Genomic DNA, 15,148 nt, shown 5'->3' on the forward strand with positions numbered 1-15,148 from the left:
CTAATGGCATCAGAGTCCTCAAGGGCCCTTTTCCCCTCTCCACAACAACCTGGCAAAAACGCTCTCTCCTTCTCTATTGGAGATGAAGGTTGAAGTTGAGTTCACTGTATTTCCATACACTTTCATGGAAATGCCTCACCCACTAGATCGTCTGCAAATAAATGTTTTTGTCTTGAGCTGGATAGTCTTTCTAATGACTTCCTTGATCATCACAGAGCAGCCTGTGTGTGAAAGACCTGGACTGGCCTTGGCCCTCTGTGATTAAGGCTCTCTCAGCAAGGAGAAGATAAGATACATAGGCATGAGAAACCTCCCCATTCGAGAGAGAGAGAGAGAGAGAGAGAGAGTGAGAGAGAGAGAGAGAGAGAGAGAGAGAGAGAGAGAGAGAGAGAGAGAGAGAGAACAGAAAGGTGTGACTGAGGCTGTTCTTATCCAGTCAATATCCTTCCAGGTGGCAGAATGTCTGAGAGTGATTAGGTTTAATCGACAACAGGCAACATTGGCTGAAGGATGGGAACGAGAGAGAACATGACCTGTTGCCTTGGGCCTCAAGAGAGTTTGGTGCTCAGAGTTTTGACCGTGTACAGCACGCCCATTTGGTCGCTCTCTTTTACTTTGAGGCTGCCAAGGTCAGACTTTTCACTGGTATTTCGATGTAGCTCTCGTTGAAGTGTTTTCCGCGAGACTTTCTCTGTCAGGTCAGTGTGTTTTTGTCTGTACTCACTTGTATCTGAGACAAGAAAGCCTGTGTAGGAATGCTGGTTCCTCTAGAGTTTCAAAGCAGAGAAATGCCCTCTGGACACATAGCCTCCTCAACTGGGTGCTCATGTTTGCCTGTCAGAAAACCTGACTGTAAGGACTTGGGACTTTTCCATTTGAAAAAGAACACACTGTAACAGGGAACCGAGACATGACTCAATAAATACTAATGTCTATATGCCTAGATTTGAAAGTATTTAAAAATATGTTTCAAATGTATTCAGAATAAGACTATTGTTGAATACAACGTGTCATCTAGCATGTTAGCCACAATGCTTTCCTTCCAAGGCGGCTGATATATTTACAGACCTCCATAAGAGCTGAAAGCATGGCCTTTGAAGTGATTATCCAGCCTTTGAAACCCTGTATCCTCAACAGGGCTTTGTTTTTATCTTGAGTAAAGCCCACATGTGTATTTGACATATTTAACCGTATCCTTTTCACTTCTGTACTGCAGAGACTGACACAATTATAATGTCACTCAGATGTGCATGCTGATACGTTTGTGGACACTAACATTTCGATAAGGGCATGGTTACATAAAGAACAAATACTACCCAACAAAGATTTTGCATAATGAAATTGCTTCTGTATTTCCTCCTATTCTGGAAGACAGTTGCTGGTCTTGTGCAGTAGAAAGTCTCTTCTGTCATCTCCTGTTACTGTACTGTAGGTTAGAAGGGTTTAAAGTGTTTGATTATGACATAGACTCTATGTCAAAGAGGGTCTCTATACACCAGCCTGCATGCGCAAGTAAACACAAACTGCTTTGGCTAAGGATAGGCACAAGTGACAGGGATTAAATGATCATAGATCACCTTGCCATCAGGCCTATCTCTGACTCTCTGAGTCATCAGGCTGTATGCATTTCAAGTCAAGTGATTTATTAATCACGTGCCCAGTGTAACATAAGGTCATCCTGAACAATGAAATACTTGTGACATGGCAAGCAACAACTACGTAGTAGACCTAAACATGTATTTGAAGCACTAGCAGCAAAAAGCAAAATGACATTATTAGAGCTGAGTGTGTTTATTGTTTGTTGAAGGTGCTTTGGGATTTATTCATGTAAATGTTCCATTCAAACAGCAGCTGCTGTTTCTACAAATGCTCAGAATCAGTAAACAGCTGCTCTCCTCAAGATATTCTACAGAGAGTGAAGAGTAGACTGTCCACTAGATAGTGTGTTTGTTCTGTGAGTGAAACTGGACGGTTGATGGATTTCGTCACACATTTCGGGGACCTGTAGCGTAATGCATTATGAATCATGTCATGAGGTGAGAATTGAAGTCAGTGCAGCCCCTACACCAGTTTAAATAACCAAGTCCCCTCTCAACACTGTTTGCCTGGAGAGAACTTCATCAGAGCCAGAGGTGGATTCTGTTAGGCACATCAAAGAACAGGTGTGTAATTACAGTCATAGAGAGGTGCCAAAGGGCCTTATTTCAACCTCCATCATTGTTTTCTTCCCTTGTATTCTTTCCCCCTCTCTTTCTTTCTTTCTTTCTTTCTCCTCCTGTCCCTCTCTCTCTATTTCACGTTCACATCCACGCATTCTCTTTTCTGCATTTATCCGGAAGATACCTCTGCCTCTGTTTCTCTCTCCCTCCATCTTACTCGTCAAAATTGCTTCTACCTACCCTCGCACTCTCTTACTCTCTCTTTCTATCACCCTTTTCCACTTTCTCTCTCTAAAATTGCAGGGTTTAAGCCAAACCGCCTGGCAGTAACCCAGCTTTGTCAGCGTGCCAGGTGGACTCTGTCCCACCCCCCAGCCGAGCTCCCCGAGTGCATTTCGCCCCGGTGAGAATGACCCACACTCGGAGCAGATCACAGCCCTCTCACACAGCCTCAGCCCTGCTCACAGCAATCACGGATTAGGCCTGAGCCCCACACACTGAAGTTATGTTACTGCACAAGCCCGGGGCTTTAACGCTTTACCTCCCACCAAGCCCTGATGTGGCTGTGTCGTGTAGATGGATGTGTGGGAAGTGTCTCTGGGGGGTCAGGGTTCACGCATAATCGTTCTTCTCAGGATTTGTCTGTGTCTGCTCTGACTACCCCACAGATAAGAGGAACATGCAGAGTGGAAACATATCTTGTTACCTTGGAGCAGGGGACAGGGATGACATGCTCTGTGTCTTGTCATTACTGTTCTAGACTTTACTATGATGATTTCTCTTGTCATATTGCTTTTGATTGTATATCTGAGTTTACAACAAACCTTTAATACTACACTACAAACAAAAAAAGCCCTGGTCCTAACATGATTTGGTCTGTCTGACTGGTTTATCAGCAAGCTATATTAACCTCATAAAACTCAATCTTCCATATCATCATCATCAACCAACTCATGGCTATACAGTAGGTAAAGCAAGGGGATTGTTTAAACTGTCCATAACACTGTACATTTTTATTTGTGCATGTTTTTACAGGGGTTTCCTAAAGCAAATACAATTTGAAAATCTTTTGTGATGGCATTCGAAAATAATACTGTGATTGTTAGTTTCCTCATTAAATCTTCCTTGATCAAATACAGCAGTTATCCAACTTGTTTTCATAGCATGTTCTTAGCTTTACATAATACATCATTGAGATCCAGGTTGAAGTTGGCAAACAAACCTGGAAGAAAGCTAAATGAAATCAGTAATATCAAAGTAAACCCAGTAAATTACCATTGGGTACCTGACATTAGAGACTTTGTCTCTCCCTTGGGGTTCAAATGTATCTGTCAAGCTGTAAGAGATTTAGCCCACTCTGTCATCATCATCTTAACAAACTGAATCCTTTTAGTTTACACAGTTCTTCATTTTCAAAACGACTAATGGTGTAAGTCTGTGTAAGGGTCAAATAGTCGCATCATAAAAGGCAAAGACTTGTTCCTCCATGTCGAGCACCAGGCAAACAAACACAAGCCTGTTATTTATGTACAATGTCAGTAAGACAATAATTTGCCATGAGCACCTGTAGACAAGTGATCTATCTATCAAGGCACTCCAGCCTCATCTCAACCCATTTGTAACAGATTACCATGTACAGATTACCTTGTAACAGATTACCATGTAACAGATTACCATGTGAGAGGGAGGGCAGTTAGATAGCACAGTCTGTTCAGATTCTGTGGCATCACATGTGTGGTTTCCATGCATACATCTCTCCCTTCGGAAATGTTTGCTCTGTAGGGTGGGGTGGCTCGGCTCTTATTCACTGTGACAAGTTTGTAATGACAAACTCTTCTCGTGTAAATACACTCAATTCAAAAGCTCTATGTGCCAACATTGGGACCAAGTATTGCCCATACGTGAAAAGAAATGACGCTCAACTCTCCGCATTACAACGGCATGACCAATCAGACACTACAAATTGAATTAGCAGCACTGTCCATTCAGCCGAACTGACAACAGGCTTCAGCGACGCACAGTGTGAACTGGGGCTGCTTCCAGACACCAGCCAAGATGTCGTCTCCACTTCCCTGGCTGCCGCCGGGTGCTGCTGGGATGTGTGTGTCTGCGGTGGGATCCACAAGAGGCCCAGCGGCGTTTGATTGAGGAGGGAAGAACTGGCTGCTAAAGTGAGGGCCCATGTCGAGCTGGTACACAGCAGGCCCTTCCTCTCCACTGCATTCAACCATCCATCAACAACACAACGACCAGGCCTTTCACTTACAAACACACTACATCAGATGTCGCATCGGGTAAAACTCTGTTAATAGGCCTAGTTAGTAATATGCAAGTAACCATGTTGCTCTGTGAGGTGTGTACAAAGTTGGGAAATGAGAGAAACTCGTTTTGCATACCATAGTATGCAAGTAAATGTACAGTACACGTTGAGAGCGTTGTACTACACACTATCGGTCCAGTTGTTTGAGCAACCCACACAAAAACAGTTTTTTTAAGTCTCTCTCTCAGAGTGTGCCCATCAGATATCTCATGCCTTGTCTCTCACTTCCTATCTCACATACCTGCATTCTCTCAAAGACAGAGCCTTCTAATGGATAGTTAGAGATATCACCCCAAAAAGCCATAGTAAGATAAACCACCTAAAGGTGCTTAGGGAGAAGACTTGACATTCTTATGTTTGGAAGGAAGCAGAAAGATGTGGGTTGTACGTGTGTTCACTTGAATAAACAGACGGGGCTTGGCGTTAGAGAACAAAGCCCCTATTGGCTCCCAGCAGCCTCTCTAAGATGAAGCTTCAGGATCGTGGCAGAGGTACCGGGGTCTGGGCCTGGGGAGGGATACATGTGACTCTCGCGTGGCCTGGTCTCAGCCCTCGGAAAATATGCTATGCATTTACTGTAGTTGGGCCTCCGGAAATGTGACTATACTCTGTGGGCAGTGGGAGGGTTAGGGGGGTATTGCACCATTCATACGCAGACCTCCAGGACCATGAGGTGGGAGTCTGGGGACAAACCAGGCATGTCATATCCTTACTATGAGCTAACAGCACGGCCCCAGTCCTTCACGCCCAGGAGCAGCTGGCTCTCAGATCCACCATCCACTGTGAAACCCCCCAAAAATACATCAGGAGAAAGATAGCGAGAGCCTGAGAGGTGGTGTGGGGGTGGGGGGCGGCGGGCGGGGGGCGGGGGTGTCTCAGAATGGGCCCCCGGCTCCCAGCCCTGAGAGGGCCTGGCATGGCTCTGTGAGCACTTGGCTCTCCTGGCTCCTGACCTCCCAAACAAGCAGCGCACACACTTCAGCTCAGATGTTTTTTTTCTCATGGCTGCTAAAGAGCTTTCAGCCTGCTGGCCAGAGGAAGCCCTTATGAGGCAGAGAGTGCTGCGGCAGCCGGGCTCTGGTCTGTCATCTGTAGGTAGTATTTGGCCTCCCATTGTCCACTGGTCAGGCCCATCTGTGGGAGGCAGAGGGCCCTGATTTACAACCTTTGTTACACGGCTGCAGAAGCATTGTCATTTTACGTTCCAGCGTGGGAACACTTAAATAAGGAGAACCTCCTCCGGAAAGGGCAGCTCTTAATTGCTTGTTTAAATTATGCAGCCATAATAAGGACAAATTCACACGGCACTCACCCTCTGTAACTTAGCATTATGCCAAAATAAAGTTGACAGTTAGGAGGTTCGTGGAGGCTTTGTGGTTGAACAGTTCTACTATCAGCTGGGTAGGTGTGGGGCTGTTGTCGTTCCATGTGAGTGTGAGGCGCATGATATGAACTGGCTTCACATGTGTGAGATGACTTTTACAGACTCTGACCTGTGAGTTTTCACATCTTTACTAGGCAGTGGGTGTGTGTCTCCATGTTCTCTGACACAAAAGAGGTCAAATATGTCCCTGCTGCCGTAAAAGAGGAAAGCTTGTGTTTAGCTGTAACTTCAGAGACGCGCTGCGTTTTCAGTCTGTCTTACAGCGTGGTCAAGTCCTTTCAAACCCTCCCCCTTGAAGGGTGAATGTTAATATTCATACCACACATCCCTGTATGATCCACACTGTATCTGGGGTCAGGACCTCTCATCTTCAGGCAGGGCTTGTTTCTCTAATTAACAATTCACACGTTTATGCAGTATTTTCATACGTAATAATCGGTTGTAATTCTAGTGCAGCTGTTGGTGCCTCTTGGATGGTGTAAGGTCAGGGGTCAGAGCTGTGTCTAAAGGTCAAGCTTGTCACTGAAGTGGTAAATGGGGATATGGGGTTCTCTGTGTGAGTTCACCAAACAAGGATTTTTCAAATGTTATTCAAACCAGTGAACTGTGCTTATGGCTGGTGTCCTTTCCCCTCATTTTGATGACTAGCCTAGCGGTTGCATAGAAATCCGTGTTTTTCTTGGTAAGTACTCGTAGCTCGTTACTCACTAACACACTTTTCAAGGTATGTTGAAAATCCCTGGTATTTACATTCTAATTAGCATGTCAGTGTGGTCGGTCTAAGGCTCTTTAAGATAGCCTCAAGCTTGTTCCTCAGTTTGAGAGAATGGTGGCTAATGAGTTCACAACCTTGTGTGGGCTGTTGTGCATTCATGGCTGCTCTAAGAAATACAGTGTTTGTGTGTTGTGAAGTGTTGTGTGGGGTTAGGGTGGATGTGACTGATCAAATCTGATTATACTGAACCCCCTAGGCGCTGTTCCTCTTTTGTTTGTGTGAACTTGCTGGGGGCTTTGCTTGGAGAGATGCTGCAGTGTTGTCACTGATTTCACATCTGTCAGCTCCAAGGCCTTATGTCTAGACACACACAAACAAACCAAACAGGACAGTTGATGATGTTACTGTCATTTAAATACAGTCTTCTACTGTATATCTACATATTTCCAACTCGTGTTTTTATAGATTACACTTTCATATTGAAACAGTCTCAAATAATCTGAATTTAGATTTAACTAGCATTTATGAATTCCATTTAAAGGGAGAAGCTTTCGTCGGCTCAGCCTGTGGCTGCATAATCTCCCGCCCAGCAGCCAAGGAGTCACTCCCTTTACCCAAACAATTAGATGAGACTCAGGATGTCTGATATGGCAAGAATGGCTTATTGTGTCTGTGTGGTATTCCCTCATACAAACAGACCTGGTTGTTTTGGTGCAAGATAAGACCCTGGTGGAGAGGAGCCTCTGATCAGGGCCACAGCACCGCCTCAAAGGCAAGCTGAGGAGACCGAGAGGGCCTGTGGAGGACGAGACCATGAAGGTGTCACTGAGGGTCACAGTGTCACCTCTCATTACCGAGTCTTTATCTGGCCATGAAGCCCTTTCTGTTGTAACTGCTTTTAAATGCACTCACTACAGGTGGGTTTAATTGTTTTACAGTCCTACAAGCCATAGCGTTGAGCTCCAGTTATATGAGGTTCTTTATTGGTTCGAGACCCACTCTTTAGACACGGTGAACTCAGGTATGTCTGTCATGCAGCTACCATCCAGAATCATGACACTCGAATCTAGAGAAGCTCTGAGTTTATAATTGAGAAACAACAGTTTTTCGGGGTTAACATTCTGGCTGTCTTGAACGCTGACATTTTTGTGATAACAAGGTTGAAAACTGAATTTGGAACATGACCAAAATGAAAACAAAAAAGCTCAAGGGGTGTACTTTTCTGATGTAATAAGGATTACGCAATTGTCTCATGTTTCTCATGTACAGTGTGGAAAGCTCTGGTTAACAACTGCACCTGGTCAAAAAGGTTGCTAAGCCTGTAGGGAATTTGAACTTCTGACCTCCACAATAGTCCTAAAATCACCTATACGATTTGTCCGACTGTGGTCCATTCAGAGCTCAGTGTTGATCACTGATCAGATCAAAGAGTGTCAGGATTCTGAAGTGGGGCATGTTTAATTACTGTCATCATTCACAGTATGCCCCAAGAGAAATTATAATTGTACTACTTGACGTAGTGTCTTCCTTCTGTGGGAACTTGCCTTAAGCGCAAATCTAAACACTTGACTGCATTTTTGAAGTTTGTAAGCATGTGCACACATCAAGCATTTAATTATTCTTAGTCATATTCCACCAATGCTTCTCATATGTTTAAGTAAATCTAGGCTACACTGCTTGAGGCAAACAGTACTGTAATTACATCTAAAACTGGTCTAAATTATATGACACAACCAAAGATTGTTAGATTGTGTTACAGATTCCATGACTGGTGATTACATTTTTGACTATAACATTAGTGTTTTAATGTAATTACAGTATGCCACATCCTCAGCGCTTGGCTCCTATTTCAACCTTGTCTGTACATTTTGTGTGTGCTTAAGATGCTGAAAGAATGTGTCCTACAAAAATGTAGCAACACGATCCTTCCCTATTGTTGCTGAAACTACACTTTTCCCCATTAAGTGATAAACAGAAGGACTGCAGCGATTGTTCAGGTGCAAGATCTGGTGAGTTTCGCCCAAGGCTGACTCCATTTACTTTTATTGAGAAGAAGATCATTCTACAAGCTTCAAAAACACCCGGACGTTTCAATGTGTAACTGATATGAAGCGCATCCAGTAAATCTACTGTTGTGCTTGATAAGAAAGTACCTCGTTGGAGGAGCTAAGCCTGCATGCTCATCTTCAGAAATGGCTACCAGCAGTGGTTTTTCACCTGTGGGTGTGGCCTCTTTATCCATACATGGATCTACTACTTGGTAGTAGATCCATGCAACCAAGTCTTTCTTCACTCACAATGTCTCTGAAGAGAGAAGCCAACCCAGGTCAACCCAGTGCATCAGAAAGGTATTTAGGTGAGATGGGCAGGTAATGAGAAATAATGTTGTATGACAACCTTTTTGTACAGAGTTCGTTTTTCTTGTATGACCGTCTCTGCTGCCATGAGTCGAACTCCGGCATCCTTCTTCACAGACATCGTGGAAGCTTCTGGAACAGAAGTGCGTGTCCATGGAGGCAGGGAATGCTTTTGTTATTTTCTGCAAGTAAGAGTATTTTACCCTGTTAGTAGAGAATAGCCATAGCAGCTGTGCCCTTTAGCCCTGCTGCACACATCAAAGAGGCCTGTGTCATTGGGTGAGCTGGACCAAGAGGCCTACAAGCTGCCTAAAGTGTTCACACACACAGACTGGCACATGTTGCAGCGTTAAAATCCAGTCATGCCCATAATTCTAATCTCTAATATTTCAATAATCCAGTAACGTAAAATCCAAGCAACGTATATGATTCTAAAGGAATTTCTACCTCGCCAGGTCACTTCAGGACAAAATATTGATTTTAAAAAGTAAAACCTGTTTGAGTTAGCATGCTTAGGTTGCTTGTTTTCCCACTGCCTGGGTGTACATGTAAACCACGCAGGTATATTATCTCCTACTGGCAGAGATACTCTCAAACCGGATCAGACATACATTGTGTGAACGCAGACAAAACATCCAGTTGTCCATTTTGGAAAAGGAGTGCGTACCTGACTTCCTGATCTGCCTTTCTTCATGCCAGTGGACGAGTGGCAGGAATCTCCTAAAAGAGGAGCAAGTAACCAAAGGGTCAGGGGTAGAGAATTATTTCTAATCACAGGATAGAGAAAAAAATAGATTTACAGTAACTCCTCTTTCAGCTCACGGCTCCAATGCCTTGTTTGCTTTTCAGCACAGTGGCAGTTATCCAGAAAATGTATAATCTTAAGGGTCTCAACAGTTCAAATACAGGCTGATCAATACTACAGCACACGACAGCACAGTGATTTAGTGGGGCCCAATGCAGAGTACTTATCTCAGATTAGATTAATTCAGGACAAGATTAACTGGACAGAGACCACTGAATGAAAGCCAAAAGAGGAGAGTTTCCTACTGAAAATATTACAGTTGATTTTTTCTCTGCAGCTTTGTGTATCAAGCCTCAAGGCTACCAAATACAGCATTAGCCAAGTAAAATGATATTTAATCAACATTATCAGATTAGCTCTAGACCCTGAGGTAAACTGGCTGGCGCTGGTTTGGTTGGCAGGGCACAGCTAGTTTGTTGTCCAATCCAACAAGTCCTCACAAATCGTTCCTCCTCCCATTTACCTCCGAGTGGATTATGAGTCCTTCGCCCAAGACACAACTTCCAGCAATGCAAGTCATCCTGCACCCAACCCCTCCACCCTCCCTGCCTCCCTGGGCCATGCTTTTCACCAGCGTCCTGGTGGTGAGACTGGGTTGGAAAGAGGCCCCTGGGGGCAGAGAAAGCTTTGTTTTGATTGGACTTAACCTTGTTGTGGCTTGTTTGTTAGCTCCACGCTGTCAGCACTTTGTGGTTAAGTAGACACAATCTCAAGTTAAAGTTTGTGTACCTTTCCAACTTTGAAGTAAAAGAAAGGTGGATCAGCGTCTGCCAGTGTCTGAGGTTTAATTTATCAGGCTGGCACTTATCTTCTCCTACACAGGAATTCACGGTCGCATAAGGTTACATGAGAGGAACCCCCCCTGATTGGTTCATGTAGCCCATTGCTGGGGAGCAGTTGAACTGAGCTACTGCTGGGGACAGCCAGGCTTGTGGTACCTTCTAAATTGGAGCCCTGCTAATTGCCCCCCAGGCAAGAAGCTCAGTTAAGCTGATTAATATGTAATATCATATTAGATATGTGAAACTATGAGTCATCCCAGCACATGGATTATCCTAGCTCGTAGCACGTCCTCGTATGACTTCACACTGGCCAGTGATGTTCACAGGACCTTTGCCCTCTAGTACAAACCAACCAGAATATCCCCAGATGATGGGACTGAATTGAAGGAATGAGCTTGGCACTGTGACATGTGCTGATTAAAAGGTAAAAAACGGTGTATTGATGCATTAAACTCTCCTTCCACATGGAGGCTCTGGTTTATCCTGTTGAAATTACACCAGAATTAATTGACTGTGGCTTTGGTCTTTAGACTATAATGAATTCTGCCTGAGGGAAATAACAACTGCATGACTGTATTTTTTTTTTTCAACTTCAATCCACATTCAGTTGGCCTGAACCCACTGTACCTCCTCTATGATGCCCCTGAGAGTGGGAGAGGCTGTGAGTCTAGCCAATGTGACAAGTGTGGGGGAGAAGGAGCTGTAGCCTGCCTGCAGGACAGGAGGTCGCACTCCTGTCCTGCAGGATTAACACACCTGTGTCTGTCTCAGCTAGGCCTAATGAGAAATCACAACTGGTGGCAGTCAACCAACAGCAGACCCAGCCACCGATTCCTCTTGATCTGGCCCCCCAGCCCAGCTAGCTCCCAGCCCTGGATCCCCAGCCCAGCTAGCTCCCAGCCCTGGATCCCCAGCCCAGCTAGCTCTCAGCCCTTGCCCCCCAACCCTGGCCTCCAGTCCAGTTAGCCCCAGCTCTGGTCCCCCAGCTCTGGCCCCCTACAACCCAGCTAGCCCCCAGCCCTGGCCCCCCAGCCCTGGCCCCCCAGCCCAGCTAGCTCCCAGCCCTGGATCCCCAGCCCAGCTAGCTCTCAGCCCTTGCCCCCCAACCCTGGCCTCCAGTCCAGTTAGCCCCAGCTCTGGTCCCCCAGCTCTGGCCCCCTACAACCCAGCTAGCCCCCAGCCCTGGCCCCCCAGCCCTGGCCCCCCAGCCCAGCTAGCTCCCAGCCCTGGATCCCCAGCCCAGCTAGCTCTCAGCCCTTGCCCCCCAACCCTGGCCTCCAGTCCAGTTAGCCCCAGCTCTGGTCCCCCAGCTCTGGCCCCCTACAACCCAGCTAGCCCCCAGCCCTGGCCCCCCAGCCCTGGCCCCCCAGCCCGGCTAGCTCCCAGCCCTGGATCCCCAGCCCAGCTATCTCTCAGCCCTTGCCCCCCAACCCTGGCCTCCAGTCCAGTTAGCCCCAGCTCTGGTCCCCCAGCTCTGGCCCCCTACAACCCAGCTAGCCCCCAGCCCTGGCCCCCCAGCCCTGGCCCCCCCCTGGCCCCCCCCTGCTCTGTGAGACCTTAATGGAAGGCAGGCTGGGCTCCCTGGTTCCTACCTTCATTAGTGCCTCCACCACAGGGCTCCCTCTCGGACGAACAAAGTGTTCTCTGCAACGCAAAGTGACACATTCCGGGGATTAGGGAGTGCTCAGAGAGCTTGCCATTAAAAGAGACGCAATATTTCCTGACATGCAAGGGACCTACATTTACAATGAAATGTTCAGTTTAATTCAGCTGAAGGGTTAACGATCTGGATGTGAAGTTGACTGGAATGTTTTGATGAATACTACACATGGAGAGCTCTGTCAGTTTGAGCTACGAGGACACGGTTATTGAGTTTTTATGAGGGGGTAACACCTTTTTATCTTTGAACTTTGGGGCCTACACCCAAACTGCTAGAGCCTTTTAAGTGGTGTATTAATAGGTGTTGAGGATGTGAGGGTGCCTGGAACTTTAGTCTGCATATCTCTGCATCTCTGTCCTGTGGCTGGGAAGGGGGAACACAGGAAAGCCCTGACACTGTGGGAGATGCCATGCCCGGAAAATGACATCAGTTCTCCTGACCTCATGCTCTGCTTTTAACCCTCTATGTCAGTCCTCTTTTAACTACATGTGGGCTGCATGTCTGACCAGACATCAAGCTAGAAACACAACACTGACAGCTATGCTTGGATCAAGACATTTGATGCGTGACAACTGCTCCATCCTTCTATCTCAGCGCTGGTGAAGGTGACATGATGAAGTGCTGACTGCGAGGAGACCTCTGGCCCCAGAGGGGCTGAAGCTTGTGGCCCTCGGCAGGACGCCCTGCCTCTGAAGGACCAGAGTCAGGAGGTCCTGCCGCACCAGGCCCCTCGGAGCATGCTGTCTTTATCTGGCCCCACTCCCCAACTGTTGCCCTCCACAGCCCCTCAGTAGAGCCAGGAGCAGGGGTGTACAGAGGCCAGACCTCCGCCTCCCTGACCCATCCCTTTAGAAGGGCCCGGAACAAAGCTTTCAATTCCTCCTCTGTGTGTCCATTTGTCAGCGTGTGTGTGTGTGGAAAGAAGAGAGTGTACATGTGATTTGCACCTGAGGGAGTGCTAGGAGCGTCTCCTGGGTTCATGTTTGTTTACAGAGCGTGACGCCAGCAGACGTTTTTGGGAGGTGGAGAGGAGGGAGATGTCAGGGCCTGCCTCGGAAGCCACAGGGCCAGAGACTGTTGTGACTGATCAAGGCTCGGAGACCTATAGGATTGTTAGGCAATCTGTCTAGTAAGAATTCTGAAGTGGCGGACCCTCCAGATTGTTCCACTCTCTCTCATTGTGTGTGAGTTGTGTGTGTTCTGGGGTGAGTGGGTTCCCTGCCTATTGCCCACTACAGTACCTGCCTTCTTACAACTAGCGTGGGAAATACACTCCATGAGAGCCAGGCCAGTAAAACAAAAGGGAAAGTAATATCCTCGTGGTTTGCATGAAGAGAAAAGCAGTGTTAAATGTAAAAAGGCTTTGCTCCTAAGTCCTGTGGCTAAATTATGTTCCTGTGTGTAACAATGCGTGCGATGAAAACAGAGCCACGTGAGAGCGCGGGGAGCTCAGAGGGAGAGTACAGGAGGAGGCAGGAAGAGCATTCACAGGTCATGTGATACAGTCGCTCCTCTTGTCTGAAAACGCTGCTGCTCCAGATTCTCCTCCAACGCTACACATTTTAGACGGCTCCTATTTCTCTGAGGAGATGGAGAAAGCTAAGGAGAAGTGCTTGGTTATGTAACGCCTCAATGTGTTAGTGTGTCTCTTTAAACATTTTGGGGGGACTACAACTAGGTTCAGAAAGGAATGGCCTAATTTTCTCGCTGGATACTTAAATTGTCAAAACATGTAGAACATTTCCTGCTGAAGGTCTACAATGCAATATGTCTTCCTCACTGTCAAAAAGCCGCTTGCAGGCTCTTTTTCAAAGTTTGTTCATGTTATGAAGGCGTCAGTCGGTTTATGCCTAATACGTGTTAGCCTGAATGCATCTTTCAATTCTTATCCTGAGTAGATTTGCTGGTTACACATTGGAAATACACTGTCCATTTGTCATGTCTTTTTTTTCTTCACAAAAACAATAATGTATTGAAATGCAGATAAGTCAACTGTGGGTATGACTATTGGCTTGACACCTCAACTATGCTACTGTCCCTATCCGACCACATTCCATATGACGGCCTAGGTAAACACTAGGTTTCACGTTGAAAAGATTCCCATATTTCCACAAAGGACTGCCTGTCATCACTGCATTAGAATGTTTGTTGAGGTGGAGTCACATTGTTTTAGGACTGTTCTTGTGCACACTTTGTCTTACATTATTTGAGCTCATCGGAAATGCAAATCTTACAAGGCCTCTGATTCCAGAGGATGTTTGCACATGTTTGTGTGATTACGGGCAAAGGTTAGTCTGCAGCCTTGACTGATCTGAGACACAGAACCCACACAGGGAGGGGAATGGCTTGCCCAGCCTCTGGTATCTCCACATCCACAAAAAAAAAGAAGAAAAAAAAAGGATTTGTCTCTGTGACCCAACACTGTTTTTGGCTGTCAACACAAATTAGGCTTTCAGTTATCTCGTTTCCCATTTCACTTTCTCTAATCCTCTTTTCTTTCCTCTCCGTCTTTACAGAACCCTACGACTTGGCAGCGGGTTCTTTCGGAGCTTCTGTGTCCCTTTCACGGAGAGCAGTTTGTGGAGCTGCAACAGTCTGGAGAAGAGCAGTCAGTCCATCAGCTGTGGCCAGGCAGGCAGGCGGGCAGGCAGGCAGCCTGGGGATGGAGAGGTGTATCTTGGGCTTAGAGGGAGCAGCATAAGCCCTGCTCTGTATGGGCCCCTGTGCTCCATCGATGGCCTGTCACCCTGATCCCCCCTCAGCAGGCCTGTCTGAGCAGCACAGCTGAAGAGCAAGTCAGATTTGCATGGTAATTCCTCTTCCTATGTGGAGGGGAGCCAGACAAAAGGCCGACAGGGTCCAGCAGCTGCCCAGCACGGCACATTATCAAGTCCAAGTTGTGACTTTCTAGCAAGCCTCCCTGCCAAGGACAACTCTGTCTGAGGAGGAACACCGTCAGAACTCCC

This window comes from Osmerus eperlanus, chromosome 10 (genome assembly GCF_963692335.1).
Source record: "Osmerus eperlanus chromosome 10, fOsmEpe2.1, whole genome shotgun sequence".
In the NCBI taxonomy this organism is placed as follows: Eukaryota; Metazoa; Chordata; class Actinopteri; order Osmeriformes; family Osmeridae; genus Osmerus; species Osmerus eperlanus.